This window comes from Canis lupus, chromosome 19, assembly GCF_003254725.2.
Source record: "Canis lupus dingo isolate Sandy chromosome 19, ASM325472v2, whole genome shotgun sequence".
Lineage (NCBI taxonomy): Eukaryota > Metazoa > Chordata > Mammalia > Carnivora > Canidae > Canis > Canis lupus.
In genome coordinates this window covers 17,595,478-17,608,941 of record NC_064261.1, presented here as the reverse complement: position 1 = coordinate 17,608,941, position 13,464 = coordinate 17,595,478, and the positions used below count along the sequence as shown (strand labels likewise).

Below are 13,464 nucleotides of genomic sequence, written 5' to 3'. Positions count from 1 at the left end.
AGAAGTTTAACTCTTTCATTCCACTTTCCTTTTTATACTTTCCTTTTTTCAGGCTTATAGTCTAGAGGAGATATGAGAGAGGTGCAAAAGTTAGTGTAAAGATCAACAGTTTCTGTTCTCAGCTCTAATCCTGGTTAACTGGTGAAATCATACACTCTTCTTTTCAAATGAAAGAAGGAAAGCTCTTAATTTGCTGTTTCTGATATGTGTTTTCTTTTGAATTTATAAGTAATGCTGAGGTTATCATAGAGCATATGCTACACTTGTATATTATGGCTGATCAGTACTCAGTACTTGATGAGTGTTTGATAAAAACACAGATTTTCATTTAGTGCAAAGGAACTCACTGGTAGGGTTGATGCGGTTCTTCTGAGACACTACAGGTCTTTGCTTCACCTTGTACTAGTATGGAGTAATTGCACAACCATCTGATCTTGTCCTTTTCCCGCCCAACACTTTGTTGAGTAATTTTTCCAATAGAAATTTCTGATCTGGCTTAAAAGCCATCAGCATGACTACCTGTTGATCATCTCTAGAATGAAGTCTAAGCTCTTTAGCTTGGTATGCATAATCTAGCTCATGCCTCCTTCTTTACTTTCTTCTATTATTCTCTCATGTTGTTGAATCACTCTGTTCTTGCAGATGTTGTCATCTCTGCCTGAAAAGTTGTTTTCTGACTTCTCAGTTACCAGAGATCTTGTAATGTGATCCCTTACACAGACACACAAAATACACATATATCCCTGTGGACCTTTTGTCTTATTCACATTTGTATCCCCACTGCTTGGCAAATGGTAACAACTAAATAAAAGAAGTTTGGGGGCAGCCCCGGTAGCTTAGAGGCTTGGCGCCACCTTCTGCCTGGGATGTGATCCTGGAGACCTGGGAGTCCCAAGTCAGGCTCCCTGCATGGAGCCTGCTTCTCCCTCTGCCAGTGTCTCTGCCTCTCTCTCTCTCTCTCTTTCTCTCTGTGTCTCTGTCTCTCATGAATAAATAAATAAAATCTTAAAAAAAAAAAACGTTTGGTAAATGAATGTTTTGTGAAGCATTTTGGTTCATAAAGGTTCTTATTTTTCAGAAATAGTTCTTTTACCCCTCCACATAAATATGTTTATTTTTTGGTAACAACTTCATTGAAATACAATTTATATATTGATTCAGTCATTCAAAGGGTATATTTTGGTGGTCAAGGCCATTCCTGCAGTAAGTTTCAGAACATTTTTCTTATTCCAAAAAGAAACCCTATATTCTTTACCCATTATCTCCCATCCTGTCCATCCTCACCAGTCTTAGGCAAACATTTATCTATTTTATATCTATGTATAGTCTCTTTGTGACTGATTTCTTTCACTAGGCATAAAACTTTCAAGGTTCATCCATGCATCATGTATCAGTACTTTATTCCTTTTTATTGCCAAATAATATTCTATTGTATGGATGTAGCACATTTGATTTATCCATTCATTAGTTGATAGACATTTGGATTGCTTTTAGTTTTTGGCTATTATAATTAAAGTTACATTTGAACATTTGTGTACAAGTTTTTGTTTGAGCGCTTGTTTTCAATTCTTTTGGATCTGGTAGTAGAATTGCTGAGTCATTGGTGACTCTATGTTTAACCTTTTGAGGAACTAACAGTTTTCCAGAGTGACTGCACCATCTTCTGTTCTCACCAACAGTGTATGGAATGTTGCTTGTTTCTGTATGTCCTCACTAAAACTTATTATTTATCTATCTTTAAAAAAAAATTATTTATTTATTTATTTATTTATTTATTTATTTACTTACTTACTTACTTACTTACTTACTTACTTACTTTTGACAGAGCAAGCAAGCACAAGCAGGGGGAGTGGCAGAGGGAGAGGGAGAAGCAGGATCTCCACTGAACCGGGAGCCTGACATGGGGCTCCATCCCAGGACTCTGGGATCATGACTGGTTAAGCAGATGTTCAACCTACTGAGCTATTCAAGTGCCCTATTATCTATGTTTTGATTATAGCTAGCCCTAGCCTAGTGGGTGTGAAATGATAGCTCTTTGTGGTTTTTGATTTGCATTTCTTTAGTGGCTAATGATATTGAGCATCTTTTCATTGGCTTTTTGGCCATTGTATCTTCTTTGGAGACATGTCTCTTCAGATCCTTTGCCCATTTTTAATTGGGTTGTCTTTTTATTATGGAGTAGTAAGAATTCTTATATTTTCTGGAAGAAGTCCTTTTTCAGATAATGATATCTGATATCAGATATGTATGATTTGCAATATTTTCTCTCATTCAGTGGGCTGCCTCTTTGATTTTCTTGATAGTGACCTTGAAGCAGGAAAGCTAGGTTCTTGTCTGACAGAATCAAAGAATGAATCTAACAGACAAAAGGGAGTGAATAAAAGGATAGTTTTATTAAGTGAGGATACAGGAAAAGCTCTCAAGAGTGAGAGGGGTCCCAACAGGGTTGCCACTGGGAGGCTTGTAGGGTTGGTCTTTTATTGAAAGCTAACCAGGAAACCTAAATCCTTTTAACATCTCTATTGATATCACCCCTGAATAAGGACTAGTGATAACACCTTCAATGGTTTACTTCCTTTTAAGCTCTGGTCATTCTTTGTTGGTCACAAGTAGCTATCATAACAAGACCCCACCTCGGAGACCTAAGACTGGATGATCTGGCTTGTTTATTTATCTCTGGTTTCCTCACACTTTCACATTTTGGAATTTTGTGAGCCTAATCCTGTGAACCTCTTTCCCTACCTAGCTGTGCCTGCCCCTTGCTCAAGGTTTAAAGCATAAGTTTTTAATTTTGATGAAGTCCAGTGTACTGGTTTTTTCTTTTGTTATATGTACTTCTGGTACCACATTTGAGAAAGCATTGCCAAATCCGAGGTTATGACGATTTGCCTTATATTTTAAGAGTTTATATTTATACTTTTAGATTTTACATGTAGGTCTTTGACTTAATTTTTTCCCCCAGCTAGGGTTAACCCTGCTCTCTTGTATGTAATTATAGCATTATAGAAACTACAATGATAGCTTGCAGCCATGAGAACCATATATGGGGAAAGTGTTGTTGTTGTTGTTTTTTACCTGTGTAAAGTATATAACAAAATTTATCATTTTAACCATTTTTAAATGTATAGTTTGGTGGCAGTAAGTATACTTACAGTGCTTTGCAGTCATTACTGCCATCAATCTCCAAATCTCCAGAACTTTTTTTCTCCCAGACTGAAACTCCATACCTATTAAACAACTGTTTATTCCCTCCTTCATCATTAAATATGATGCTAGCTTTTTTTTCTTAAACTGTTCTTTATTAGGATAAGTTCCTTTTTATTTGCTGAGAGATTTGCTATTTATAGTTTGCTGAGAGATTTATTTTAAATCCAAAATGGAAGTTAAATTCTGTTGAATGCATTTCAGTATCTTTTTTTTTTAAGATTGTATTTATTTATTCATGAAAGACACAGAGAGAGAGAGAGAGAGAGAAGTAGATACATAGGCAGAGGGAGAAGCAGACTCCATGCAGGGAGCCCAATGCAGAGCTAGATCCTGGGACTCTATCCCGGGACTCCCGGATCACAACCTGAGCCAAAGGCATAGGCTCAACCACTGAGCCACCTAGGTGTCCTGCATTTTCAGTATCTTTGAAATAATCATAATGTGCTTTTTAGTTTGTCAATATAGTGAATCTCTTTTATTTTCAGTGTTAAATCAGTCTTGTATTTCTGGATGAATTTCACTTGACTGTGATATAGTACCCTTTTTATATAATTGCTGGATTTTATTTGCTAATATTTTGTTGAGAATTTTAGCATACAAGTTATGAGAGTTAATGGTCTGTAGATTTTTTTATGAGATTTTTTTGGTCTGGTTTTGGTATTAGGGAAATGCTGGCATTATGAAATGAATTGGAAAGTGTTCTCTCATCATTTATGTGTTGGAAGAAATTGTATAGAATTAGTATTATTTCCTTAAATGTACTCCACTGAAACCATCTGGGCCTAGAATTTTCATTATTTGAAAGATGTAAGTACAATTTAATTTTTTAACAAATATAGGACTATTCAAATTGTTTACTTTTTCTTGAGTGAGTTTTGATAGCTTGTATCTTTTGAGGGATTGGTCCATTTTGTTTTACTAGATGGATTGATGGAGTTAGTCATTAATAGATTTCTGTTGTTACCATTTTCCTGAAGCTGTTTAGCTGGGTACTTGTCTCACAGAGTGGAAGAATGAATCTCACAGACAAAGAAGAGTGAGTAAAGCCATACAAGTTTATTAAGTGAGGATATAGAAAAAGCTCTCTGGAGGGAGAGGGGTCCCAACAGGGTTGCTAACTTGGACCTCCACTGACAGTCTTTTATTTAGAACTGATCAGGGAGCTTGTGGCCTTACTAGTCTTGTGAAGTCTTGGTTTAAGTAAGGACTGGTGATAACATCTTTAATGGCTTACATCTTTTTTAGGGTCTGATTATTCTTTGTTGGTCAAAGGTGACTGTCAAAAAAAAAAAAAAAAACCCTCCCCCCTCAACACACACACACACCTAGGGCAGAGTAGTCTGGTTTGTTCCCTTATCTCTGATTTCCTGAACCTCAGCATTTTTGGGATTTCTGTGAGTCTGATCACATAGAACCCTACCCATTTCCCCCTATTTACCCCACCTGTCCCTTACTTATTACTGTCTGCGAGATCAGTAATGATGTCCTATCTTTTATTTCTCGTATTGTAATTTTTGTCTTTCCTCTCACCACCCACCATGGTCAGTCTGACTGAAGGTCTGTCAAGTTTATCGTTCTTTTCAAATTATCAGTTTTGTGTTTTATTATTTTTCTGATTTTGATTTCAGTGATTTCTGCTCTAATCTTTATTTCCTTCTTTTGTTTGCATGAGGCTACATTTTCTCTTCCTTTAGTTTCTTAAAACAGGAGTTGTGGTTAACGATTTAGGTCTTCTTTTCTAATATAAGCATGCAGTTACTTTAGCTGCATCCCACATATTTGATATGTTGTGTTTTCATTTCCATTTAGTTCACAGTTTTTATAAATTTCCCTAAGACATTTTTGACTTATCACAATCTATCTTCAAGTGATAATATATCATATGTATAGTATAAGAACCTTAAAGCAGTTTATTTGCACTGCCCTCCTCCTGGCCTTTGTGATGTTGTCATGCATCTTTCTTTCCTTCTTGCTTTGCTTTGCTTTGCTTTGCTTTGCTTTTTTCTTTTCTTTTCTTTTCTTTTCTTTTTTCTTTCTTTTCTTTCTTTTCTTTTCTTTTCTTTTCTTTTCTTTTCTTTTCTTTTCTTTTCTTTTCTTTCTTTTATTAAAGATTATATTTATTTATGAGAGTGAGAGAGAGAAAGAGGCAGAGACACAGGCAGAGGGAGAAGCAGTTCCCAGGTCCCCAGGATCACACTCTGGGCTGAAGGCAGTGCTAAACTGCTGAGCCACCTGGGCTGCCTGCATTTTACTTCCAAATAAGTTGTAAACTCCACAGTACATTGTCATCATTTTGCTCTAAATGGATTTTCTTTTAAAGAGACTTAAATAGTAAAATAATAAGATCTTTATATTTACTCAGTTTACCATTTCCAGTCCTCCTTAGTCTTTTGTATGGATTCAGATTTGCATCTGGTATCATTTTTCTTTTTCATAAAGGGCTTACTTAACATTTTCTGTAATGCAGACATGCTGATCATGAAAACTCCCAGTTTTTGTATGTCTGAAAAAGGTTTTTTTGTTTGTTTTAGATAGTTTCATTTTTTAGCTAGATAGAGAAATTAGGTTGATAGTGATGCCCTCTTTTCCAAGTTGCTTTTGCTCTATTTTTCTATCTTGCAGTATTTTTGAAAAGAAATATACTGTCTCCATTTCTTTGTTTTCCATATATAATCTTTTTTCTGTGATTGCTTTTAATATTTCCTCTTTATCACTGGTTTTAAGCAATTCAATTATCATGTGTCTTGGTAGTTTTCTTCATGTTCCCTGTGCTGGTTCATTGATGATCTTGTGTTTGTAGGTCTATAATTTTAATCAAAATTGGGATGAGGGGGAAAGCCGTGGCCATTATTTTTTATATTTAGTTTGTTTCTTGCCTCTCTCTCATATTGGGGACTCAAAGTATATATGTACATTTGTCTGCTGGATACTGTCTCAAAGCACAGTAATACTATGTCTATTTTTTAATTTTATTTTTCTTTTTTTTTTTTTTTTTATTTGTTTGTGCCTGCCAGTTTACTAACCTGCTTTATCTCCCTGAAATATCTAATCTTCTATTAGTATTATCCATTGCATTTTAAAAATGATAGACAGTTTTCTTCTCTAAAATTTTGATTTTATCCTTTTTATGTTTTCTTCTTTTCAACTTAGTGTTTTCAGTGTTTCCTTTATTTCAACATATGGAATACATTTATAATGTTTGTCTACTCTATCATCTGTGATTTCTGGATCAGCTTCAATTTATTGATCTTCTTCTTATAGATTGTCTTTTCTTGCTTCCTTGATGCCTGATACTTTTTTATTAAATTCCAGAAATTTTGAATTTTACTTTGTTGGCAGCTGGATAATTTTTATATTCATAAAAATATTTCTAAAGTTTGTTCTGGGATGTGGTTAAGTTACTTGGAAATAGTTTGATTGTTTGGGGGGGGGGGTCTTGCTTTTAAATTTTCTTAGGTGGAACTGGGGCAGTATTCTGTATATAACGTTAATTTTTCCCTACTACTGAAGTAAGATCCTTTTCAGTACTCTACCTAATGCCCTGTGAGTTATGAGGTTCCTGTTGAGAGCAAGCACTATTCCTTCTGTTCCTTTTGGGTCTCTGGCCTTTCTCCCACACCTCCCCAGCCTCATTTTTTTTTTTCTCACATATGTGCTCTAATAACAGGATATATGAAGGAGATCCTCACCAGATTTCAGGAGTTCTCTCTCTGTGGACTTCTTTTATCTCTAATCCTCTGCTCTATGATACCTAGCCTCTTTGACTTCTCCATACTCCTACTTTATCTTCTCATCTCAGGGGGACTATGGGTTCTGCTTATGTTTCCCCTTCATTACTGTAACCTGTGACCTTTTTCCAGGCTTCTGGTTGAGTATAATCAGTTAGTTGGTTTCTTTTCTCCAGGGATCATTGTCCTTTGTTGCCTGATGGCCAGTGTTCTGAGAGTTGACGCTTCATATATTTTGCAGTTTCTTCAGTTTTTTTTCTTTTTCAGACAAAAAAGTAAATCTTATCTCTCTTACTTATTGGCCAGAAACAAAGGTGTCTATTTGGCAGTTTTTAAGTGTCCCATATTGAATGACCTACATCCAAGCCACAGGGTGAGATATATTCCAATGTCCCATATTAAAATTGCATTAGAATTTCATGTACTTTTCAGACAAATGCTTTGTAGTTTTTTAATGTAGTTTGTTTTTGTTTATTTGGTTGATTGTTTGGGTATTAAGAATAAGGGTATTAACCTTCTGGTTTTGACCCAATAGAAAGACCAGTGCTATAAGGTGGAATGGAATATTATGCTACAGTGGGAAAAATAGAAAACATAGATTGATTAAACTTAATCTGAAAATTAGCAGATGTCTGAGAACTCTACTATAAGCTGAAGGTAAATTTAAAAAATAAGTTTAAAGGCTTGAGATGAAAGTTTTTTCTGATATCCAGGGCTATAGATGGGTATTAAGAAGTAGGAGGGGAGTATGTGAGAATATGAGTTCTAGAGAATTCTAGGTGTTTTATAGTTTAATCATCTGTCTCTCTTTGTTGGGGAGCCCCAACACCACCGTTAGGCTTGATTCCCTAGGACAACTAACTGGACTCAAAAGCCATTATACTCATGATTATGATTTATTACAGAGAAAGGATACAGATCAGTATCAGCAAAAGGAAAAGATTCCTGGGGTGAAGTCAGAGAAATTAGGCACAAGCTTCTAGGTGTCTTCTTGCAATGGAGTCACATGAGAACATAGCTTAATTCCATCTGAAACAAGGTGACACTATGTGTAAAGTGTTATTGACCAGGGAGAATCATCTGAATTTTGGTGTCCAGGGTTTTACTTGAGGTCAGTCATGTAGGGATACATTAGCTCCATGTCTGACTTAGCTACTTAAATTCCAGCCCTTTCCAGAACAAGAACAGATGTTCTTAAATCACTTTGTGAGGGTAAGCTTATCTGGTCAAACTGGTACAGCTTAGCCTAAGGCTTCACCTACAAAAACATTCTTTATCAGGTACAATATTTAAAAAAGGTCCAGAGATTATCTCCCAGAAGGCTGCCAATGGCAAGTCCTAGAGACTGGCCTTTTTATTATTTTTTTTATTTTTTATTTTTTTAAAGATTTTATTTATTTATTCATGAGAGAGAGAGAAAGAGAGAGAGAGAGAGAGAGAGAGAGGCAGAGACACAGGGAGAGGGAGAAGCAGGCTCCATGCAGGGAGCCCGACATGGGACTCGATCCCGAGGCTCCAGGATCACACCCTGGGCCGATTGAAGGCAGTGCTAAACTGCTAGGCAACCAGGGCTGCCCAAGACTGGCCTTTCTTTAGAACAGGCAAGGTTTAAGCAACTCAGGTCTTGTGAATTAAACCTTTTTGAACACTATCCCTACTTACTAACTCCATGCTTTATTTGGATTTCATTAGTTTTTTTCTGATGTCCTTTGTGTATTTCAGAATTCCATCTAGGTTATCACGTTACATTTAGTTATCGTGTCTCCTTGGCTTTCTTGGACTTTGAGAGCATTTATTCTTAGCTTGTTTTTGATGGCCTTGATGGTTTTGAGTATACTGTCCGGTCTTTTGTAGAATGTTCCTCAGTTTGAGTTTGGCTGATGCTTTTATTACGGTTAGGCTAGGATATTATGGGTTTTAAAGAAGAACACCACTGAGATGAAATGCCATTTTTATCCCAGCTTAACAAGGACATATTATTAATTTTGAACTTAATTTTCTGATTTAAAAATCCTTCAGCCCCTCATGAGTACTTAATGAGATTTTAGGTGGATTGCTGCTCACATGCAGAATTTGTTCTCCATGGTTTTTTAAAATTCGTGTTTAACTGCCTTACTGCTATGCTTTTTCGGTAGTGTCTTGATGTCTAATGTGCACAACTTAGATTTTCCTAGAGATAGCAGAGAAAAGAAGCCAGGAAGGAGAATGGTAACTGCTCAAGTCACAGATTAGGGAAGGTAAAATGGGTCTCTTTTATCAGATTACAATCTGGAGTAAAACTCAGGTCCCTCAGTATGATTCTGCCATTGTCTTCCTATGCATCTCTTCTTTTATATTATTCCATTATTAATGCATTTGTTTAACGTCTGCCTCTTCTTCCAGACAGCTCAATGATGTAGAGACCATGTCAGTTTTTTTCTTTCTTTCTTCCTTTCTTCCTTTCTTCCTTTCTTCCTTTCTTCCTTTCTTCCTTCTTCCTTTCTTCCTTTCTTCCTTTCTTCCTTTCCTTTCCTTTCCTTTCCTTTCCTTTCCTTTCCTTTCCTTTCCTTTCCTTTCCTTTCCTTTCCTTTCCTTTCCTTTCCCTTTTCCTTTTCCTTTTCCTTTTCCTTTTTCCTTTTCCTTTTCCTTTTCTTTTCTTTTCTTTTCTTTTCTTTTCTTTTCTTTTCTTTTCTTTTCTTTTCTTTTTTTCTTTTCTTTTCTTTTCTTTCTTTCCTTCTTTCTTTTCTTTTCTTTCTTTCTTTCTTTCTTTCTTTCTTTCTTTCTTTCTTTCTTTCTTTCTTTCTTTCTTTCTTTTTTTCTTTCTTCTTTCATCTTTCTCTTTCCCATGTCAATCTTGTTCATTCTTCCTATCTCCTTCTGTGTACCTACCTATATTTCTAGAGCCTGGCCAGACACTCCAAACATAACAACCTTGCAGTAAAATGAATGTATCAGAGTGAATGAGTGAATAAATAAATGAGTAGTAAGTGAATGAATATTTTATATTAAAACCCCTACCACCTGTACCTGTGGAGCCTGACTCTTTTGTTGATACCTGTAACACATGAACCCCCCCATACCTATCAGAAGTTATAAAAGATACACAGATTCCTCCCTAAGATAGTTAAGTTTTGTTCAACAGTCTACCGCATAGGGTTGCCTAGTTCCTGAGACTTGCTTGACCTGTCTTACTGAACTCAGTACGTGCCTAAAATATATGTCTCATTTCTCTAGGTAACTTATTCCCCAGAATTGTCATTGTCTCGTCGTATCTTTCAGGCTTGGTTCCCAAGTTGGTTCTATCCTGCTAACCTTTATATCCCTAGCTGTCACATGTAGCACATTCAGCATCCAGGACAAGTTTTAACTGTAAGGTAACATCCTTTGTTCTTTTTCTGAATATTGACTCTTAGTACAGTGCTATAAGAATTATTTTCTGATATCCCCTTTACTCTGTCATGGTTTTCTCCTTATATCTGTTACCTTAACCCAAAACATCAATAGTAATCTTCTTTCCCCAACATCTTGACTTTCTGGCCTGCATTGGTTATTCTTACCCATGTGGGAACTTCCTTTCTGGTCTATATCTCACAACACAGAGGGAAATTTTCTTTTATAAGTTTGCTCAGTTTTCTGACATAGAGGGGACCTTCTCCCTTTGCTTCCTATTTCACAAAAATTTGGAGTATCTCTGGCCAGTCTTGACAGGGGAGTGTTTTTCTTTCCATTATGCAAAACTTTTTATTGTCAACCAACCATCAAAGGAGATCAGAGGAAATGGCTTGAATTTATGATTCAACTATTTGGACAGATCTGGGCTTCAAAATGTCATGCAAGGCATATGTATAGCCTTTGTACACTTTTACATGTTAGCAACACTTTTTCATTAGATCTGACCACACATGCTGGCTTATGCCTAACTCTCCTATTTTTCCCATCTCACCTCCTACCAGCCCATCCCCCTGCTATTTCTGTCTCCTATGCCGCTTTATTTTTAAATTAATATAAGAGAAATATGTGTCTGCCTATTAATTTATTCCTTTACTAGACATTGAACATCTGTAATACACAAGACACTATCTATTAAGAAGGTCCTGGTGATATATAACAAAAGAGCCCTTCTGTTTAACTATTTACTCGTAAACTCCCAAAGAAGACTAATCAGGACAAAACTCATTTAAAAATGTTTACTATTTAAAATATTTTTTTCTGGACCATTTATATTTCTTTAGTATTGAGACATTTTGTCACTATTACCTGTGGTTAATTTAAAATTTACTTGAGAAACTTGTGAACATATGCTTCTTTAGCACTTGGGTTTGGGGAATCAGTCTTTCTCTTTCTTCTGTTCATACATTTTTTCATTTCCTTTATCCATATTCCTTTATCTTTTCCCAGTTCTATGCCAGAGTAAGAATGGCAGGGATTTTCTAAGCAGTTTCCTTAAATATTCAAAGCATTTTTCTCTCTTCACAGTTAAATTATTTAAGGAATTTGGTAAATTAGAAAAAACAAAATATTTTAATGAGATAAGATTTTTCTAAGGGAAACGTTATATAATTTTCATGATGATTTTTTTTACTTTTTAAATTATTGCTGTTATTATTATTTTTTTTCTTGTTTAAAGTTTCCATTTTTTATGAGATTTTTCCTGGACTTGCTTATCTGGCAAAGATAGGTTGAATTTTAAAAGCTCTTTTTGGAAATGAGTAACAATGTTTTTAAAAGATTTATTTATTTATTTTAGAGACAGAGTGAGTGAGAGACCATGCACACACCATAGGGAGGGTATAGAGAAAGAGGAGAGAGAGAACCCCAAGCAGACTCCTTGCCAACTGTGGAGCCTGTTGTCGGGTGGGGAGGGGAGGGTAAGGATCAGTCCCACAACCCTGAGATCATGATCTGAGCTGAAATTAAGAGTTGGACACTTAACCAACTGAGCCACCCAAGCACCCTAACTATTTTTGAGTTAAATTATAGAGTTTTATGATCTAAGGGAGGCTTATTTAAATAGTAATATGTTATTATATTATACAAGGTTTATATGTAACCAGTTCTCTGAGGACAGATTATAGTAAACTTATTAAAATATGATCGTAAGATAATGATATTTTGGAAATTGAACTCAGGTTTTAATGTAACCATTCAACTACTTTTGAAATTTATGCAGTTTAAAATTTGGCTAAAACATTTGCCTTTAAGTTGATCATACTTTCCATGATATTTGCAATTTGGGGATATATCTGTGATTTTTTTACTTGAATAGTTTTTCTTCTTTACCTTAATTTTTTTCCTTATTAATTAAAAGTTATAGGAGCATCTGTTTCCCTTTAAATGATTTAAAAGTGAGATCCTTAATGTTACTTACTAAAGAACAACAAAATCACCCAGATTAGTGGCAGTTTGCAATTAGTGGCAAAGTTTTGGTGTGCAGTTTTTTTTTTTCTTTCTCATCTACTTTTTAAAGCTCTCTCTACTCTTAACCTCTGAAATTTTAAAATGTTTTCAACCAAGCTTGCTTATGTAAAATGGAAGTGAAACAGGAAGAGGGGGAAAAAGTGAGTGGAGAGAGAAAAGAGAAGGAAAAAAATGCTTAGAATACTTAGCTCCTCTTACTACCCTGTGCATATATTTGTACTTCCCTCACAATTTACCTACTTTACTTTTAGGAGTCCTCACTTAGTTGTCTTTTTTGTTGTTGTATTTTTTCTGAAGTTTTTATTTTTAATGGATTGGAGTGAGAGAGAAACTGTAGATGATTTATGGCACTATAGTTCAACTGAAACTTCGACTTTTTTTTTTTTACCCTCCATAGAATGTGTTTTTAAAAAGCATGGGGGATTTTTTTTTTTTTTTTTTTGTCTTTTCACTATATAAAGCTAATGGCTTTCACTTATTTTCCCTTAGATCTAAGAACACATTTTGAATACTAACTGCTTCCTAATTTTGCTTTTCCTCCACTAAAGAGGCATTTCGAATATATTGATACTTCTTTTGGATCTTGGAGGTTGGGTTTTCTCAACTTATTTCTCTCTGAATTATTTAGTATCTTTAGTAATTTTATATGTTTATGATTTCTAAATGAAATAAATGTATTTTAAATATTTGAATTGGTTAAAGGCGAACGTGTGATCCTGCAGAGAATTTTGAACAGGCACCAAACCACTTGCTACTCCTGGCTTGTCCTCCTGCTGGGACTTGTTAGCATGAAAGAACAAAATGAAAAGTACTCTTTGTCACAATATTTTCTATAAAAATAACACTTTCAAAAGAATATTTTTTGTACCTGACAGCATAAAACTTGGCATGTAACAAACATGAGCATCTTGACTCACAAATGTGTAAAGACACTATCAATCCCTCTGGAGCTACTGAATTCCTCTCATAGTATTTCTCCCAATATCTGCAGTTCAGTTCATTACTTTTTACTTTGTCCTCTTGGAACTTGTCCATAAGTTGTTTTTTTGTTTGTTTGTTTTTTTAAACATGACCATCAGGTCTTTTGGTTTCTGTTGGGTATGCAGTTTGAGGGGTTCTTTTGTTTTTGTTT

General features: G+C 35.2%; 1 protein-coding gene across 6 annotated transcripts in view; it reads left to right on the top strand.

Moving 5' to 3' along the window:
- Positions 1–13,464, top strand: part of SPATA5 (spermatogenesis associated 5) — a 351,116-nt gene that overhangs the window by 49,385 nt on the left and 288,267 nt on the right. The window lies entirely within an intron of this gene.